The sequence below is a fragment of the Mesoplodon mirus genome (assembly GCF_964341445.2).
Source record: "Mesoplodon mirus genome assembly, chromosome: 16".
NCBI classification, from domain to species: Eukaryota; Metazoa; Chordata; class Mammalia; order Artiodactyla; family Ziphiidae; genus Mesoplodon; species Mesoplodon mirus.
In genome coordinates this window covers 46,500,552-46,521,813 of record NC_138992.1, presented here as the reverse complement: position 1 = coordinate 46,521,813, position 21,262 = coordinate 46,500,552, and positions in this window count along the sequence as shown.

Sequence of the window (21,262 nt, the reverse complement as noted above, 5' to 3'; positions counted from 1 at the left end):
CAGGGAAAATGTGAAAGTTGGATTCTTTTCTGTTTTGTTTCTTGGAATAATAGAGCGTTGGAACACTTAGGGATAAATCAGACTGAGAGCTTTTACATTATACTCAATTTCCTCTAGGAAAATGTTATTAAAATTTTTTTTTCTTAAAAATCATGTATATGCCCAAGGAGAGCAGTGATGAGCAGTAGAGAAATATCTTGACAGATAGATGGAAAACAATTAGAATGTGCTCAGGGGTACTGCACCCAGCACTGTGGTGTTTGGTGCCAGGGAAATGCAAAATAAATAAAGCACCAATAATCATAATATTAATTGTGATGAACATTGTTTAAAAATTATTGAAGAGGGCTTCCCTGGTGGCGCAGTGGTTGAGAGTCCGCCTGCCGATGCAGGGGACACGGGTTCGTGCCCCGATCCCGGAAGATCCCACATGCCGCGGAGCGGCTGGGCCCGCGAGCCATGGCCGCGGAGCCTGTGTGTCCGGAGCCTGTGCTCCGCAACGGGAGAGGCCACAGCAGTGAGAGGCCCGCGTACAGCAAAAAAAAAAAAAAAAAAAAAAAAAAAAAAAAAAAATTATTGAAGATAAGTAGACAGAGCTTTATCTATAAATATGTACTAAGGATATATATGTATATATGCAAGCATATGTAGTGTCAACTAAAAAATTATTCACAACCTAAAAGTTGAGAGTTATGTTTTATTCGGCAGGAATTTTAAGGACTTCAAGCCCAGGAGGCAGCTTCTCAAGTAACCCTGAGAGAACTGCTCTGAGAAAGCGAGCGGGGGAGTTAGGATATATAGGGGTTTTGCAACAAAGGGCAGGTAGTCGGGAACATCAAAATATTATTGTTAATTAAAGGAAACAAAATACTCCAAGTTAAGGCATAGAGCGCTTTTCTGTGTATGGAAAGATACAAGAGTCTGGGTTCACTGAAATCATTCCTTTGATATGCACCTCAGCTATCTGACGCCAGTATCCTGTGTTTTCACATCTTATGTTTTCTCAGGGTTCACCATAGGGAGTGGCAGGTATTCTTTCCTTCCTGAGTCTCCTCAGGGCTCATCAACTTACCATCCAGTGGTGGCTGCAATCACTGATGTCTGTGACATCCTTTGTTTACTGATATGGCAGGCAATATTCCATTTATCAGTAGTTAATGAACCATATTTCACTTTATGAAATATATTTGTGCTAATGGATTTAAAGTGAGTTTCCATATAGCAAATCCTATATTCCAACCTATCCAATTCAGGTAATTGGAAACATTTTCCATGGAAGATAATGAAACTGAGAGGCAAATACTGGTCTGGAATTTTTTAATAAAGTTTTTACTCAAAAACAATTTTTCAACAATCACTACGTGCCCTCTACTGCAAATAAGCTGGGGATGCAATGCTAAATCACAAGCTCTCTCTCTCTCTTTCCAAGGAATTTACCCTTTAGTTACAGACAGAGAGAAGTAAACAAGGAATTTCAACACAATGTAACATGTTATAAAAAGATGCTGCTGAGTAGAATGGAAGAATACAGACCATACTTAACACAGTCAGCTGAGGCAGAGGGAGTTCCTAGAGGAGTTGGAATCTAAGCACAAGAAGGAATTATCTAGGCAAAAATAGAGTAGAATGTGGCTCTCGAGGGCCTAGTGATGATGGTAGATGCACTGAGTTAGGGATGGTGGTATTGGTGTTGGTAGAGGGTGTTCTATGCAGGAGCACAGAGTATTTGTGGATCTGCACATTTTAAGTATTGTTGAAGGGTTTAATATGGGAGAATGGAGAGATGTCGAAGGTGAGAGATGAGGCTGGCAGGGGCCAGAATATGAATAAGTTTATAGCCTATGAAAGGAGAATTACTGTTCTGTGTTGTGCTGGTAAACAGTTCTATGAATAAAATGCTCTGTTTTGTAATGTTTGCCCATTTCTGTGCTATAAAGACTCCCACCATGGCCACTTTCATGCTACCAATGGTTTAACAATTGCCATGCAAAATTCCTCAGTATTTAAGAATTGACTCTTGAGAGCCAGTTCATCCAGTATACAACTACTAGAGACTAGATCATGACTGCTAAGCTGTTGTTAAGAAAGAGCCTGTGGAGAGGGAGGGAGGTAGATGCATTCATTTTCGTGATTCATCACTAGTTTAAATAACTTTTCCTTTTTTAGGTTGTAACTGAACTTACCTCCCCAACACCTATGCATACATATATACTCACAAAATCAGCAGCCATTTTAATATGTGACACATTCCATTCAGTGGGAGACAAAACTTAGAATCTTAGAATTTTAGGGAATCTTTGAAATTGTTTAGCACAGCTCCTTTAAAGTTCAGGAAACTGAATCTCAGGTTACAACTAGTAGTTGCAAGTGTATAGCCTGAATGTCTTTTTCAGCCTTTCTCATATCAGCCATTAGCCATCTTAGCATCCTCCAAACCCAATTTCTTTACACTATCAGTCACTAAATTTTAACTCTTTACTTCTTTTCTAAATGTTTATGATTCAACTGAACTGCAATACTATAGTTTATTGCTCTCAGACTTAGAGATCTCTTACTTCAACATTTTAGTTTTTTCAAGTTAAGCTATTTCCTGTTTGAATTTTTTTTAAAAAACTGAATTTTTATGTGTGCAGATTTTCAATAAATATACATGTTCAGTTCAGTTAGTGATTCTTAATTTTAAATGTCTTGCTTGAATTGTCAAACACAATTTAGAAAACTCAAAAGAAGAAAAGTTCTATGTACCCCAAATTTTACTTTTACCATTGTTTTATTTTCCTTCCTGATGTTCCAAGATTCCTGCATCATTTCCTTTCTGTTTCAAAAACTTCATTTAGTTATTCATTAAAGTAAGTATGCAGGTGACAAATCCTTTGTTTTCTTTCATTTGGGAATGTTATAATTTCTCCTTCATTTCTTAAGAATACTTTCATTGAACATGTTTTCTAGTTCTTCTGGCCATGATGGTAGCTGGTGAGAAATGACCTGTCATTCAATAGCTTTTCCACTACAGGTAAGGAATTCTCTCTGACTGTTTTCCAGTTTTGTCTTTGTGCTTAGTTGTCAGAAATTTGAGTATGCTATGTCTTGGCACAGATTATTTTGAGTTTATCTTGTTTGTGGTTTGTTTAGCTTATTGAATCTGTAGGCTTATGTCTTTTTGTCAAATTTGGGAAATTTGGGTCTATTATTTTCTTTCATTACTTTTCTAGGTCTTCCCTCTTTCTCCTCTACTTCTGAGACTCAAATTGTGTGAATATTAGACATTTTGTTATAGTCTCACAGGGCTTTGAAGCTCTGTTTAAACTCTGTTTAACTTTGGTCAGTCTATTTTCTATCTATTGCTCAATTTAGGTAATTTTTATTATTCTATTTTCAAGTTCACAGGTTCTTTCCTCTATCCTCTCCATTCTGATGTTATGCCTACCATTGAGTTGAAAAACGTTTTTTAACGTTTAAAATTTTTAAATTTAAACTTTTTAATTTAAAATTTAAAAATTTTAATTTAAAGTTTTTCAATTTAAAAGTTAAAATTTTTCATTTGGTTCTATTTTATACCTCCTGTTTCTTTGATAAGACTTTCTATTTTTTTCACCTAATAACTATGTTATGGCTAATTTAAACATTTTTATGATGGCTGCTTTAAAACTCTTGTCAGATAATTCCAACATTTCTGTCATCTCAGTGTTGGTATCTTTTTATTATCTTTTCTTATTCATGTTGATATTTTCCTGGTTCTTGATAGGAAGAGGGATTTTACTGAATAAATTATATCTTGGACATTTTGGGTATTATGTAATGAAACTATGGATCTTTTAAAAATCTTAAGATGTAATAGGTCTCTTTTGACACCACGTCTGTGGACAAAGAGGGGTGCAGTCTCGTTGTCATGTGGAAGTGCAAGTGCATATTCTCTACTCAGCTTCCATTGACAGTCCAGAGTAGGGATAGCATTCCTTGTTATTGCTGAATGTGGGTAGGAATTCAAGCTTCCTACTAAACCTGCACTGACACCACTCTGGCTGGAAAGGGAGGGAAGACTGGTATTGCTCTCTACATGGCCTCCACTGACACTGTGGTGGGTGCTGGTTACTGCCAGGCAGGGATGAAATCCTGCCTCCACAAATCAATATTCTTCACTTGCCCTTTGCTGGCAGAGGATAAGGTATAGCCATAGTTTTCTCTGGAATGTTTGGTTGGAGTAGATAGGTTATTGTCTAAAAGCTTACTGTTTTGCTAGGCAGTCCTTTTTTTTATCTTTTAGCTAGAGAGAGCTTCTTTTCTTGGGGCTTTTTTTCTGGTCCCATTGACATTTCTGGGTTGTTGGGCTTTCTCAGCACTTAAAATTTCCTACAGTATCTGCCTTTTTCTTGCCTTTTATTAAAAAGTTGCCTCAGAAGGCCAATGGATAGAAAACTTAGGGATTTTAATTTCAAAATTTGAGAAAAAAAACTGAGAATCAAACTATCCAGAAGTGGAATCTTGGTAGGTGAGATACTCTGTATCATGAGCTGTTGAAGATGAAAATCAAGAACCAGAAAGGGGTTGGACTAATTGACATTTAAGATCTCCTCCAACTCTGAAGTTCTATGATATTCTAAGAAAGCAGCTTTAGAAAATCTTCCCCAGTGAAGACGACTGTGGCATTGAGGCACCAAAACTTGAACATTTATACCATGATCCTTCTATATGGAGACTTCTTGTCTACACAGTCGCTATAAGAATAACAGAGGGAAGATGGAGGTTTGGGAGGGGGATGGGAAGAGAAGAACATTCATCATAGACAGAGAATGCATATATTTTAAGCAGCTTTTAAAAGCCGAGAGACTGGGCTATGCTTTTATAATTTTTATATCGTTATCAGCACACTGAAAACTCCATCACCAGCTATAAATAAAAATATTTCTAATATTGAGCCAAAATAAGTTTTTTATATACCAGATACTCCTCAAGAAAAAAGATATTGGCTTTTATGTAAAATAAATGTTCGTTAATTTAAAGCAAAAGTATTTAGAGTTAAGAACATTTGGATCTAAATTAATGAAATACAAATTTTTACTTACATGTATTTAATATAATTCCATTATAGACTTGTTGGTATCTGAGAGGTCATAATTATCCCTTGAGAAAATGTTCATATTAGTAACATGTTGGAGCTAGGAGGATCCTTAATAACTAGTGACAGCCCTGAAATAAAAACTGGAAATTCTGAATTGTGTAATTTCAAATCTTACTATGGACATAGGTCAATTGCATGTGATTCAAAAGCAAATACACTATATGAATGGAATCTCAATAAAGTGTTATATGGGAAAAAAGCAGTAACTAAAGTACACACCTGAAACGGTTAACTAGTTCATCACTTGACCCCTATGATCTTGAAATAGGTCTATATTTCCATGGGGGATGCTAAGGAAACTAGTTAACATAATTAGAATTTGCTAGTGCAAATCATGTACTCAGCTGTGGAGTTATTTCCCAATGAGATTTATTTACCATGTCATCATGTATGAATATTTTCACTTAGCCACTTTGGGGGTTCCAGCAACACTAAAAGCAAATTTGGCATTTGTTTCCCAAGTGCCATTTTCATTAACATTTGTGGGTGTGAAATGTAAACAGTGAAGAAATAATTATTTCCCTTAGCAGTTATCAAAAATTGCAAAATGAGAAACATTGTGAAACAACTGAAATGTTTCTTTATTTTTTATTTGCTGAGCAATATCCCTGGAGGTTTTTTTGTGTGTGTGTTAGTGGTTAGAAGACTAGATTTTCAGTATTCTTTTATATTCAAACTGTGAACCTTATAAAATTTTTAGTAATGTTTTATGCAGGAAAAGATTAAGTGACCAGAAGTCATAGCCTGATTAGAAACAATGTTGGTTAATAAGAATGTCCTAATAATATAAAATTTAAAATTCATAGAGAAAATTGACACATGATGAGAATTAGAATGAACAGAATTTAATCTGTACATACACACACAAACTATGAGTATTTATGTATACATATTTATATCTATATATAGATACATATAGATATATGTGAAATGTTAAGAGATGAACTAAGGCATATTAAAATTTTTAAAAGTTGGCCAGACCCTTTACAGCCGATTAGGATAGTCTTTGGTTTTTCCAGCTCTCTCTCTCTCTTGGGTCTTTCCTGCAGCCCATACCTGTACCAGGGATTTGTCAATTTACCCCAGATCAGCAATGGTCACTCACATCATAAATGTCTCATCCCATAACTGAGCTTACCATGGATATCAGCATCCCACACCAGGTGCTGGGGATTGAAGTATCTGGCTTTCATTCCTGCAGTGAATGTGGCCAGATCAGGGCCTCCAAAGACAGGGTCATAGATGGCCTGTCTCATTCTTAACTCCCTAAGAATTTGTTGTACCTCCTCTCTAGATTTCTAGGGTCCCACATGGCCAGGGAGATCCCCCTCATTGGGCCAAATCTCCATGCAGGCTAGGATAATCCAATTTATAAGGGAGTGAGTACCTTGAACACTGCTCTCCTCCTCCCTCTCCCCAGCTCCATGCAGGTGCTGCCTAAGGTCAAGCTGTGTGATAATGTTCATTTTCTTACCTCCTGCTTGTCAGACAAGTGCTATATCCTCACCTTCACCCTTCCCCACTGCCCCACTCCATATGCCATAGCTGTACTAACTGTGCCTGCATACTTTTGCTCGAACTTGGCAGTTATAACAATAAGCTCAACAGGAATATATTCTCTCATCTTGAATGTTTCCTGAATTGGGGCTTCCCTGCTGGTTGGGTTGTTGCTGTGCTTCTGCTTTCCTTTAGCATAGGGTGTTTACTGTCAATCACCACAACATCCTCCCCTTCACTCTCCTCACTTTCCTAGGGATTCCACCTCTTAGCATCCCAATCAGGCTTTGTTAGTGCTTAGCATCCCAATCAGTGCTTGTCACAAGTACTCAGACAGTAATTTGCAGGAGATTGTACCCTCCTTAGCTTTGCAAAATGGCATCTTAGGGTCTTCAGTTTGTTATCCTGCTCTCCCACATTGTCTGCCAGCCCTGAAGCTAGCAGAGACAACTGCACATCCTTCTCTAACCTCAGCTCTTCTTCCAACTTTCTAACTTGAGTATCAGCCTCTAGTTAAGCATCAGTGGCCACAGATCTGCTCACAGTAGAAGCCAACCCACTGTGTAACCATTCAGTTGCCTAATTTGCAGCAGTTCCTCAAACAAGTACATCAAACCAGCTGGCTTTTTTGGGGTGTCCCATACTCACTCAGTGGTCCACAAGCATCTAGTGTATGGGCCACCCCTCCTCACACAGAGGTTGATGACCAACTTGGGATTCTTCCCCACCACATGCCTCTTTTCTAAGACCCCTTTTTTTGTTAGTTTGTTTGTCTCCTGGCTTTCTTACCAATTGTTGGTTTGAAAACTTGGGAGCTTCCGGGTGAAATCTAAAACTGGCCTCCCCTACATTGAGGGCAGGGAGAGACTGAAGAAAGAGGCAGATCACTCCAGATAGGTAGGTGGAAGGTTTAATAAGCAAAGGAACTTACATACAAGGGTTGTCTTTAGTGGCTATAAGTTGAGTAGATCTCTGCCCTCACTCACCAGAATCTTAAAAGTTTACATAGAGGTCTTAACTGGGTTCAGTCAAGAACACTGCCCGGATGGTCTCAACAACACATTTCTCTCAAGGTTGCATCATTGAAAAAGGTTCCCACTGTGGGAATGATGGGCCAACCATACATTCCAAGGACAGGAAAATGTATGAGGAGCCTCTCATTGCCCATGTCAAACTCTGGGGTCACCAGAAGTCATGTTCTCTTGATGACCTCCTCCAACAGCCTGTCAACCTGAATTTGGAAAGAAAGAGACAAAGTGAAATTTTACCTTCCTTTCTTTTTTCTTTTCTTTAAACACCTTTATTGGAGTATAATTGCTTTACAATAGTGTGTTAGTTTCTGCTTTATAACAAAATGAATCAATTATACATATACATATGTCCCCATATCTCTTCTCTCTTGCATCTCCCTCCCTCCCACCCTCTTTATCCCACCCCTCTAGGTGGACACAAAGCACCCTTTCTTGACCAAGCACCACAGATAGAAATCTGGGAAAGCTTTGGTAAGAATTCTCACCCTTTGCCAGTTTCTGCCTGTTTTCCCACTGTCTGCAGGCTCTGGTGTGAGTGGGGTGTCCCACTGGGTCTCATCTTAGTCACCATAAACTGTAGAGAAAAAGTAATTTCCCTCCACACTTTCTGGTGAGTGGTTTGCTGAAACCCCTTTTTCTCTAGGGCATCTCATAAATGGGTAAGCTTATCTAGGTTAGAAGTTCTCCACTAAGGCCACTGTAATTCAAGATTATCTTTGGTAAGGTAATGATGCTTGTTCAACTTTAAAACAAATTTTTATTCACCCAAAGCCTTACACTGGGTCCAAGTCAGCTTAAGTTGTACCCAGTCTGGTTTCTAAGTCAAACCCAGTTCAACTCTGGCTGATTTCTGGACCCAGTCCACAAAAATAAATGTTCACATAAAGTTTGAAAGCTCCTAATGCAAAAGCTACAGACCTAGGATTGAGAGGGACTTACCCCTCACCTCCAGAAAGCAGCGAACTCAAGGGGCTCAACAGATACCTCTATCTGGTTGCTCATTTCTCCTGCAGGCTGTCAGGGTCTTCTTTGGTTCCCTCTTCTGACATCAGAGCTGTTACAAGGTAAACTGAAGCATATTAAAACTTCTGAGTTTATTTGAGCAAAATTCATTAGAATCAGGCAGCATGCAATCAAGCAGATAGAAAGGAGCTTCGAGGAGTTGTATAAAATGAAAGACGTTTATGGGCAGAAAGGAGGAGGAACAGGGAAGTTGCACTAATCAAAAAGGCAGGTTGGTTACTGGAAGTTTACCTTCCTTTAGAGTGTAGCAGGAATCTATCAGGCAGATGACCTAACTAGTGCTGATCAGGAGATTCCTGATTGACTGGCTTAAGATTTCATTTCTGGGAGACTAGAAGCGGTAATGAAGTCTTGGTTTGGTGATGTGTGGCTTAGCATAAGCAACTCCATTTTGGACCTGTTTTCTTGTTTTTAACAGTATACATATGTAACTTTATGTATATCAAAACTTTGACCCAATGTTTTCTTCTTGTCAGTTTCTCACTTTTGTAGTGAAAACACCATTTTCTTATCTTGTTTTTGTTGTTATTATTATTATTTTAGTCTTACATGTTCAAATACCTTATGTTTCTTCTTGTACAATTTTGCCATAAAATAAATGCATATTTTTAGAATTTTTTCTATATATTTTCCTACTTTCATTGCTGTGAATTTTACTTAAAAAGCCCTTATTAAATGAATCCCTTGATAGCAGTCTGAATTATCTTTAATCCAAATAACAGCATGAATTCAAATTTAGATTGGATGACTCATTGCTAACTCTTCTAGGAACGCATCCATCAAATTAGAGACAAAATCAACTCCTTTGGCCTAGTTCTAAAAGTTAATTTCAAAACTTGAGGAAGTACACATTTGAAATTTGTGTTTCTTTCATATATCCCTAAATATGGAGTTCAAAGTCCTTTTTATTTAATACAAACTCTGAAATCTAAGCAAGCTGTGTCACTGGTTATATAATCACGTCTCTGAAGAATACAGGTTCATAGAGTGATACAAACGGAGTAATTTTATATAAAGAGAAAAGGGTAAGGACAGAAATGTAACTTCAATATTTTTGTGAGTGATATAGCAGTGTTATTTGAGCTTTCAGTAACTCTTCAACCCATGTTCCCCAAACCTCAAGTAGCATGTTTTTGTTTATTTTATTTATTTTTGTCAACATAGCTGTGAAAATGTATTTTCCAAGGTGAAAAATTTAAGTTTGACCCATGAATTCTAATTTCAGTAGAAGTCATTTTATCCTTCTCTCTCAGTTTCCTTGCCTATAACTTGAAGAGGTAAGAATAGACCATCTTTTAATATGTTGATGCAGACTAAGACTTTTTAAATTTATAGGAATTGATGGTCCTTGAACCATAACTGAATCCTTCCAGGAGATAGTCTATTCTCAAGTTAAAACACATCTTTGTTCTCTTTTGACCTTTCCCAATCCTTATTTCAGTGTTTAAAGACCTTCATTTAAAATGAAGTTTTCCTTATAAGTAGAATTTAAATATTTTTCCTGTTCTTGCTCTGTTGGAGAAAACAAATACACAATGTCTTGCCCCATTGCTAAGAAAAGAATTGAGTGTCTCACTCCATTGCTTAGAAAAGATTAAATGATTTAAAGTGTTACTAAAACTTGGTGATATTTCACTATCATGGTACAGTGAGTGCAAAGGACATTTATGTAAATAATTCAAAGTAAGCAGTTTCTCAGAAAAAAATATATTTAGTGAGTATTAATCATGTTTGCTTAGATATCTTCTAATATATAAAATGTGGTAATTTTCAATAGTCCCTATTACCACTAGTGCAAATTAGCAAGTGAGTTTCTCCAACCTGTGATCTCTTATTGACAGAAAAAAGTTGAGATTACATTGCTCAGTGAGAAATTGGAAAAGTACTGCAACCAGTGGGAACCTGGAATAATATAGGCTACAACACTTTTTATTCAGAGTTCAAAACAAACCAATGTACTAGGAGTAATCAGAGAGATAGAAAAATTGTTCCCTCTAACAAGATGCAGTAACTCCTTTATGCACTAAAGTGCCACAAAAGAAGTAACTGACTGGAATCCCAGAAGAGTTGTTGATCCCAGGAGAGAATCAGGTAGCTTAAGCCTACCTTTTCTCCTTTTCTTTTGTCAAATTTTGGTGACTTTGGGGCAAAACATAAGCTATTTTAATTTTTTTTAAAAACTCTTGAGAGGGAGAGATTTTACTTAGGATATCATAATTTCCCCCAGTGTCTAACTTAGGTCCCTCGTCTCCTTAGCAAAAACAGAGATAGTAATAAAATACCCAATATCTAGCATTCTTTCTTGCTGAGGAAACTGAGTCTGAGACAGACAAAGCAATTTCTCCCAAGCTACCCTGAAGTTGAATCAACCATCTTATACTGGGGATAGGAAGTTTCATTCTCTTAAAAAAAAAATTTTTTTTTTGTCACTAAAGAGAATTTGAAATGGTTATTAGCCAAGTGTATGGAAGAGGTGGGTCGTTTCCAGATCCAATCCTTAGATTTCAATCTGAGTTCTGTTTCTTGTTAACCAGGTTTCCACATATCGACACTAGTTTCTTAGAGTGATTCATAAGTAACATTAAAATAGATCTAGAGATGAAATAAATCCATATTGCTGAAAATGTCAACACTGTACTGACTGGTTTGAGCCTGGTGGAAGCAGCATGGTAAAGAGGGAAAAAGCCCTGGTTTAGGGTCAGAAACTCAGGTTTAAAACTTGAATTCAACATTTATCACCTTTGTGACTTTGGAAAAATTATTTTACTTCTCTTACTCCTGTTTCCTCATTTGTAATACAGGGATAATAAGATTTGCCTAAGCTGTTGAAAGATTTAAATGAGAAAGTGCAAGTGTTTCTGCTGGTGTTCTCTTCCTTCTCCTCTTATCTTCCTTGTTATAATCAACTAACATAAAATTTATTGTGTGCTTCCTTTGCTCCACAATACCTCTCAATAATCCAATCTAACTAAGAACTTTATCCTGAGACAATTAGACAGAGTGAACCAAAGCCAGAGAAATTTGACAGTGGAAACTACACAAGAACCCTATTATTTGGCCTGTAAAATCAAACAACTGTTTAGCTAATTTTAAAAAATCAAATTGGCTCCTTTTCCCTTATTTAATTAAAATGATAGATGGGCACTTGGTTATTGGGTAGACTTAGATGTTAGGGATATTGCTTTTGAAAATTAAACTATAACTTTGGGTTACATCTACAAATTAGTTTACTAAATAGAGAGAAATCAACAACCAAAAGTTTGTTTATGGAACTAATTTGTTTATGCAAACTGAATCCATATACAGAGTCCCATATCTTTTAGATAAAAATATTTCACTTAATATTTCTGCTATTGGAGAAACTTATAAATATACTGTTTTAAATAGGTATTCATTATATATTTCACACAAATCTTTTCTGTTAGCCTACCAAGATGAAACTTGGGATTGATTTCAAGGATAATTATATAACTATGAACTTCCAAAGACTGTACACATTATTTACGCAGCAGACTGTGTTGCATTTGAGGCAGTAAACGTATGATTGGAACTTAAAAGGCTTTTACACTGCTAGACATACACATTAATTTAAAAGATTCACTTGGCTAGTTGATTTCATTTCATAGAGTTATATTGTATATAGGCTAATATACACTGTCAGATGTACTTCTTGTGTATGAAAAAATGTGCATATCTTTTTGTAGTTTTAGTAAAATTTTAGCATAAATGAAAATGTTCCAATATTTTCATAATGTTTCTTTTAGCAGACTAACAAAGAAAACATATTCACTTGGCATAACTAAAGTTAATGGGTATGTTTGAAAGAAAGAAGATATCTGGCTTCTTTTGATCAATCTAATGAAAATTCATGTTCCTGTGATCCTGTAAATGACCTCCTTGAGTAGCTAGAAAATGTAAATGAGCAGATGAGTTGCTATGCCTAAACTAGTTGAGAAGCCAAACATTAAAATCTGTCATTCTGTTATTTATAAGTCAACAATTGCATTTTATTTTCCACTGATTTTTTAAAAAATCTTTATTGGAGTATAATTACTTTACAATGGTGTGTTAGTTTCTGCTTTAAACAAAGTGAATCAGTTATACATAAACATATGTTCCCATATCTCTTCCCTCTTGCATCTCCCTTCCTCCCACCCTCCCTATCCCACCCCGCTAGGTGGTCACAAAGAACCGAGTTGATCTCCCTGTGCTATGCGGCTGCTTCCCACTAGCTATCTATTTTACGTTTGGTAGTGTATATGTGTCCATGCCACTCTCTCACTTTGTCACAGCTTACCCTTCCCCCTCCCCGTATCCTCAAGTCCATTCTCTAGCAGATCTGTGTCTTTATTCCCATCTTGCCTCTAGGTTCTTCATGACCATTTTCTTTTTTTCTTAGATTCCATATATATGTGTTAGCATATGGTATTTGTTTTTCTCTTTCTGACTTACTTCACTCTGTATGACAAACTCTATGGCCATCCACCTGACTACAAACAACTCAATTTCGTTTATTATTTTATTATATTTAATTTTTTTTTTACAATTTCGTTTCTTTTTATGGCTGAGTAATATTCCATTCTATATATGTGCCACATCTTCTTTATCCATTCATCTGTTGATGGACACTTAGGTTGCTTCCATGTCCTGGCTATTGTAAATAGAGCTGCAATGAACATTTTGCTACATAACTCTTTTTGAATTATGGTTTTCTTAGGGTATATGCACAGTAGTGGGATTGCTAGATGGTATGGTAGTTCTATTTTTAGATTTTTAAGGAACCTCCATACTGTTCTCCATAGTTGCTGTATCAATTTATATTCCCACCAGCAATGCTAGAGGTTTCGCTTTTCTCCACATCCTCTCCAGCATTTATTGTTTGTAGATTTTTTGATGATGGCCATTATGACTGGTGTGAGATAATATTTTGTAGTTTTGATTTGCATTTCTCTAATGATTAATGGTGTTGAGCATTCTTTCGTGTGTTTCTTGGCAATCTGTATATATTCTTTGAAGAAATGTCTATTTACGTCTTCTGCCCATTTTTGGATTGGGTTGTCTGTTTTTTTGATATTGAGCTGCATGAGCTGCTTGTAAATTTTGGAGATTAATCCTTTGTTGGTAGCTTCATTTGCAAATATTTTCTCCCATTCTGAGGGTTGTCTTATTGTTTTCCTTATGGTTTACATTGCTGTGCAAAAGCTTTTAAGTTTCATTAGGTCCCATTTGTTTATTTTTGCTTTTATTTCTATTTCTCTAGGAGGTGGATCAAAAGGATCTTGCTGTGATTTATGTCATAGAGTGTTCTGCCTATGTTTTCCTCTAAGAGTTTGATGGTGTCTGCCCTTACATTTAGATCTTTGATCCATTTAGAGTTTATTTTTGTGCATGGTGTTGGGAGTGTTCTAATTTCATTCTTTTATGTATAGCTGTCCAGTTTTCCCAGCACCTCTTATTGAAGAGGCTGTCTTTTCTCCACTGTATATTCTTGCCTCCTCTATCAAAGATAAGGTGACCATATGTGCATGGGTTTATATCTGGGCTTTCTATCCTGTTCCATTGATCTATATTTCTGTTTTTGTGCCAGTACCATACTGTCTTGATGACTGTAGCTATGTATTATAGTCTGAAGTCAGGGAGCCTGATTCCTCCAGCTCTGTTTTCCATTCTCATGATTGCTTTGGCTATTCACAGTCTTTTGTGTTTCCATACAAATTGTGAAATTTTTTGTTCTAGTTCTGTGAAAAATGCCATTGATAGTTTCATAAGGATTGCACTGAATCTGTAGATTGCTTTAGGTAGTAGAGTCATTTTCACAAGGTTGATTCTTCCAATCCAAGAACATGGTATATATCTCCATCTATTTGTATCATCTTTAATTTCTTTTGTCAGTGTCCTATAATTTTCTGCATGCAGGTCTTTTGTCTCCTTATGTAGGTTCATTCCTAGATATTTTATTCCTTTTTTGAAATGGTAAATAGAAGTGTTTTCTTAATTTCACTTTCAGATTTTTCATCATTAGTGTATAGGAATGCTAGAGATTTCTGTGCATTAATTTTGCATCCTGCTACTTTACCAAATTCATTGATTAGCTCTATTGGTTTTCTGGTAGCATCTCTAGGATTCTCTATGTATGGTATCATATCATCTGCAAACAGTGACAGCTTTACTTCTTCTTTTCCGATTTGGATTCCTTTTATTTATTTTTCTTCTCTGAGTGCTGTGGAAAACTTCCAAAACTACATTGAATAATAGTGGTGAGAGTGGGCAACGTTGTCTTTTTCCTGATCTTGGTAGAAATGGTTTCAGTTTTTCACCATTGAGGAAGATGTTGGCTGTGGGTTTGTCATATAGGGCCTTTATTATGTTGAGGAAAGTTCCCTCTATGCCTACCTTCTGTAGGGTTTTTATCACAAATGGGTGTTGAATTTTGTTGACAGCTTTCTCTTCATTGATTGAGATGATCATATGGTTTTTCTCTTTCAATTTGTTAATATGGTGTATCCCATTGATTGATTTGAGTATATTGAAGAATCCTTGCATTCCTGGGATAAACCCCACTTGATCATGGTGTATGATTCTTTTAATGTGCTGTTGGATTCTGTTTGCTAGTATTTTGTTGAGGATTTTTGCATCTATGTTCATCAGTGATATTGGCCTGTAGTTTTCTTTCTTTGTGTCATCTTTGTCTGGTTTTGGTATCAGAGTGATGGTGGCCTCATAGAATGAGTTTGGGAGTGTTCCTCCCTCTGCTAAATTTTGGAAGAGTTTGAGAAGGATAGGTATTAGCTCTTCTCTAAATGTTTGATAGAATTCACCTATGAAGGCATCTGGTCCTGGGATTTGTTTGTTGGAGGATTTTTAATCACAATTTCCATTTCAGTGCTTGTGATTGGTCTGTTCATATTTTCTATTTCTTCCTGGTTCAGTCTTGGAAGGCTGTGCATTTCTAACAATTTGTCCTTTTCTTTCAGGTTGTCCATTTTATTGGCATAGAGTTGCTTGCAATAATCTCTGATGATTCTTTGTATTTCTGCAGTGTCAGTTGTTACTTCTCCTTTTTCATTTCTAATTCTATTGATTTGAGTCTTCTCCCTTTTTTCCTTGATGCGTCTGCCTAATGGTTTTTCCATTTTGTTTACCTTCCCAAAGAACCAGCTTTTAGTTTTATTCATCTTTGCTATTGTTTCCTTCATTTCTTTTTCATTTATTTCTTGATCTGATCTTTATGATTTCTTTCCATGTGCTAACTTTGGGAGGTTTATTTTCTTTCTCTAATTGCTTTAGGTGTAAGTTTAGGTTGTTTATTTGAGATGTTTCTTGTTTCTTAAGGTAGGATTATAGTGCTATAAACTTCCCCCTTAGAACTGCTTTTGCTGCATCCCATAGGTTTTGCATCATCGAGTTTTCATTGTCATTTGTTTATAGGTACTTTTTTATTTCCACTTTGAATTCTTCAGTAATCTCTTTGTTATTAAGTAGTGTATTGTTTAGCCTCCATGTGTTTGTATTTTTTACAGATTTTTTCGTGTAATTGATATCTAGTCACATAGTGTTGTGGTCAGAAAAGATACTTGATATGATTTCAATTATCTTAAATTTACCAAGGCTTGATTTCTGAACCAAGATATTATCTATCCTGGAGAATGTTCCATGAGCCCTTGAGAAGAAAGTGTATTCTGTTGTTTTTGGATGGAGTGTCCTATAAATATCAATTAAATCTATCTGGTCTATTGTGTCACTTAAAGCTTCTGTTTCCTTATTTATTTTCATTTTCGTTGATCTGTCCATTGGTGAAAGTGGGGTGTTAAAATCCCCTACTATGATTGTGTTACTGCCAATTTCCCCTTTTATGGCTTTTAGTATTTGCCTTATGTATTGAGATGCTCCTATGTTGGGTGCATAAGTATTTACAATTGTTATATCTTCTTCTTGGATTGATCACTTGATCATTAGGTAGTGTTCTTCCTTGTCTCCTGTGATAGTCTTTATTTTAAAGTCTATTTTGTCTGATATAAGAATTGCTACTCCAGCTTTCTTTTGGTTTCCATTTGCATGGAATATCTTTCTCCAGCCACTCACTTTCAGTCTGTATGTGTCCTTAGGTCTGAAGTGGGTCTCTTGTAGACAACATATATATGGGTCTTGTTTTTGTATCCATTCAGCCAGTCTATGTCTTTTGGTTGGGGCATTTAATCCATTTACATTTAAGGTAATTATAGATATGTTTGTTCCTATTACCATTTTCTTTTTCTTTCTTTTTTTTTTTTTTTTTCAGTCCGTAGGCCTCTCACTGTTGTGGCCTCTCCTGTTGCAGAGCACAGGCTCCGGACGTGCAGGCTCAGTGGCCATGGCCCACAGGCCCAGACGCTCCGTGGCATGTGGGATCTTCCCGGACCGGGGCATGAACCCGTGTCCCCTGCATCGGCAGGCGGACTCTCAACCACTGCACCACCAGGGAAGCCCCACCATTTTCTTAATTGTTTTGAGTATGTTACTGTAGGTCTTTTCCTTCTCTTGTGTTTCCTGCCTAGAGAAGTTCCTTTAGCATTTGTTGTAAAGCTGGTTTGGTGGTGCTGAATTCTCTTAGCTTTTCCTTGTCTGTAAATGTTTTAATTTCAACATCAAATCTGAATGAGATCCTTGCTGGGTAGAGTCATCTTGGTTGTAGGTTTTTCTCCTTCATCACTTTAAATATGTCCTGCCACTCCATTCTGGCTTGTAGAATTTCTGCTGAAAGATCAGCTGTTAACCTTACGGGGATTCCATTTTGTGTTTTTGTTGTTTTTCCCTTGCTGCTTTTAATATATTTTCTTTCTATTTTATTTTTGATAGTTTGATTAATATGTGTCTTGGCATATTTTTCCTTGGATTTATCCTGTATGGGACTCACTGTGCTTCCTGGACTTGATTAACTATTTCCTTTCCCATATTAGGGAAGTTTTCAACTATAATCTCTTCAAATATTTTCTCAGTCCCTTTTTTTTTCTCTTCTTCTTCTGGGACCCCTATAATTCGAATGTTGGTGTGTTTAATATTATCCCAGAGGTCTCTGAGACTGTCCTCAGTTCTTTTCATTCTTTTTTCTTTATTCTTCTCTGCAGTATTTATTTCTAAATTTTTATCTTCCAGGTCACTTATCTGTTCTTCTCCCTCAGTTATTCTGCTGTTGATCCCTCCCAGAGAATTTTTAATTTCATTTATTGTGTTGTTCATCATTGTTTGCTCTTTAGTTCTGCCAGGTCCTTTTTAAACATTTCTTGTATTTTCTCTATTTCCAAGATTTTGGATCATCTTTACTATCATTATTCTGAATTCTTTTTCAGGTAGACTGCCTAATTCCTCTTCAATTGTTAGGTCTGGTGGATTTTTCCTTGCTCCTTCATCTATTCTTTGTTTTTCTGTCTTCTCATTTTGCTTCACTTACTGTTTTGGGTGTCTCCTTTTCACAGGTGGCAGGTTTGCAGTTCCCATTGTTTTTGGTTTCTGTCCCCAGTGGCTAAGGTTGGTTCAGTGGGTTGTGTAGGCTTCCTGGTGGAAGGGACTAGTGCCTGTGTTCTGGTGGATGAGGCTGGATCTTGTCTTTGTGGTGGGCAGGTCCTTGTCTGGTGGTGTGTTTTGGGGTGTCTGTGGCCTTATTATGATTTTAGGCAGCATCTCTGCTAATGGATGAGATTGTGTTCCTGTCATGCTAGTTGTTTGGTAGAGGGTGTCCAGCACTGTAGCTTGCTGGTCATTGACTGAAGCTGGGTCTTGGCATTGAGAAGGAGATCTCTGGGAGATTTTCGCCATTTGATATTACGTGGAGCAGGGACATCTCTTGTAGACCAGTGTCCTGAACTGGGCTCTCCCACCTCAGAGGCACAGCCCTGATGCCTGGCTGGAGCAACAAGAACCTTTCATCCACACGGTTCAGAATAAAAGCGAGAAAAAATAGAAAGAAAGAAAGAAGATAAAATAAAATAAAATAAAGTAAAGTAAAATAAAGTTATTAAAATAAAAAATTATTATTAAGAAAAAAATTTTAAAAGGTAGGAAAAAAAAAAAAACAAAGGACAGACAGAGCCCTAGGACAAATGGTAAAAGCAAGGGTGTACAGACAAAATCACACAAAGAAGCATAGACATACACACTCACAAAAAGAGAAAAAGGGGGGATATATATATATATATATATATATATATATATATATATATATATATATATATATATATATATATATATATATATATATATATATATATATATATATGTCTTTGCTCCCAAAGTCCACCTCCTCAATTTGGGATGATTTGTTCTCTATTCAGGTATTCCACAGATGCAGGGCACATCAAGTTGATTGTGGAGATTTAATCCGCTGCTCCTGAGGCTGCTGGGAGAAATTTCCCCTTCTCTTTGTTCACACAGCTCTCAGGTTTCAGCTTTGGATTTGGCCCCGCCTCTGCGTGTAGGTCACCTGAGGGCATCTGTTCTTCTCTCAGACAGGACATGGTTAAAGGGGCAGCTGATTCGGGGGCTCTGGCTCACTCAGGCCTGGGGGAGGGAGGGGTACTGATGCGGGGTGAGCCTGTGGCGACAGAGGCCGGTGTGGCATTGCAACAGCCTGAGGCGCGCCTTGCATTCTCCCAGGGAAGTTGTCCCTGGATCACGGACCCTGGCAGTGGCAGGCTCCACAGGATCCGGGTAAGGGAGTTGGAGATAGTGACCTGTGCTCTCACACAGGCTTCTTGGTGGCTGCAGCAGCAGCCTTAGCATGCCATGCCTGTCTCTGGGGCTCGCGCCCGTCTCTGGAGCTCCTTTAAGCAGGGCTCTTAATCCCCTCTCCTCGCGCACCAGGAAAGAAAGAGGCAAGAAAAAGTCTCTTGCCTCTTCAGCAGGTCCAGACTTTTTCGCGGACTCCCTCTCAGCTAGCCGTGGTACACTAGCCCCCTTCAAGCTTTGTTCATGCCGCCAACCCCAGTCCTCTCCCTGTGCTCCGACCGAAGCCGGAGCCTCAGCTCCCAGCCCCCACCCCTCCCGGCGGGTGAGCAGACAAGCCTCTCGGGCTGGTGAGTGCTGGTCATCACTGATCCTCTGTGCGGGAATCTCTCTGCTTTGCCCTCTGCACCCTTGTGGCTGCGCTCTCCTCAGCGGCTCCGAAGCTCACCTCCTCCGGATACTTCGCAGTCTCCACCCACGAAAGGGCTTCCTAGTGTGTGGAAACCTTTCCTCCTTCACAACTCCCTCCCACTGGTGCAGGTCCCGTCCCTATTCTTTCTTTTCTTTCTTTTTTTTTTTTTTTTTTTGCGGTACGCGGGCCTCTCACTGTTGTGGCCTCTCCCGTTGCAGAGCACAGGCTCCGGACGTGCTCAGCGGCCATGGCTCACGGGTCCAGCCGCTGTGCGGCATGTGGGATCTTCCCGGACTGGGGCACGAACCTGTGTCCCCTGCATCGGCAGGCGGATTCTCAACCACTGCACCACTAGGGAAGCCCCCGTCCCTATTCTTTTGTCTCTGTTTTTTTTCTTTTGCCCTACCCAGGTACGTGGGGAGTTTCTTGCCTTTTGGGAGGTCTGAGGTCTTCTGCCAGCATTCAGTAGGTGTTCTGTAGGAGCTGTTCCACATGTAGATGTATTTCTGATGTATTTTTGGAGAGGAAGGTGATCTCCGCATCTTACTCTTCCATCTTGAAGCTCCTCCCTCTTTCCACTGATTTTTGTTCAACATTAACCTTCAGAAATGAAAGAAAATAAAAAAGTTGATGATTTTTTTCCCTTTTGTATGCATAGTCTGTTTGGTAAGAATTTCAAATATCTTGGAGGTACAGATGTTGCCTTGTTAGTAGAAGTCTTTTCTCAAAACTCTTAAAACTCAGATTTATTTTCAATCCAATATCAAAAGTTTGCTTTGCTTTAAATCACAACTTTATTCATAAACTCTAAAAAATCCCCTATTTTACTGCTGCTCATGGACGCTGTAAATATTTATTTAGACCATTGATTTCACTGAAAGGACAGTTAGGGATAAAAATGTGGGTCAAAACAACTCTCTCCCAAATATTAAAATTTAATATTTCTTATTCATTTTTGTTTCAAAATGGAAGATATTTGCCTGGTAATACAAATTATGGTGAAAATTATAAAACAGAAAAATTTAAAGTTCCCCTGTAATCTCACCTTATAAATATTTACTATTAATGTTTCAGTGTACTTTCTTCCATCCTTTAACGTTATACACATATCTGTGTATATATATAATCATAACTATACATAATATATATTTGAGAATGTAAGATGTTTATTTGACTTAAACATTTTGTGGACCTCTTTCCAAGTTATCACAAAAGTGATCTTTTTGAGAACTTATTTAATATAATTCACACATAGAACATTCCATTTGTTCTTTACTACTGTAATGTTTCAATAAATATCTTTGTATGTATACATTTGTCCTATTATTTCTTTGAATATATTCTCAGAAATTAAATTGCTGAATCAAATAGTATTTAAGTTTGAAGATACTGAGATGGCTGTCCTTAAAGATACTTTCAAACTACATTTCCACCAAAACTCAATTTTCTCACATTCTTGCTATCACTGTATTGTTTATAGTT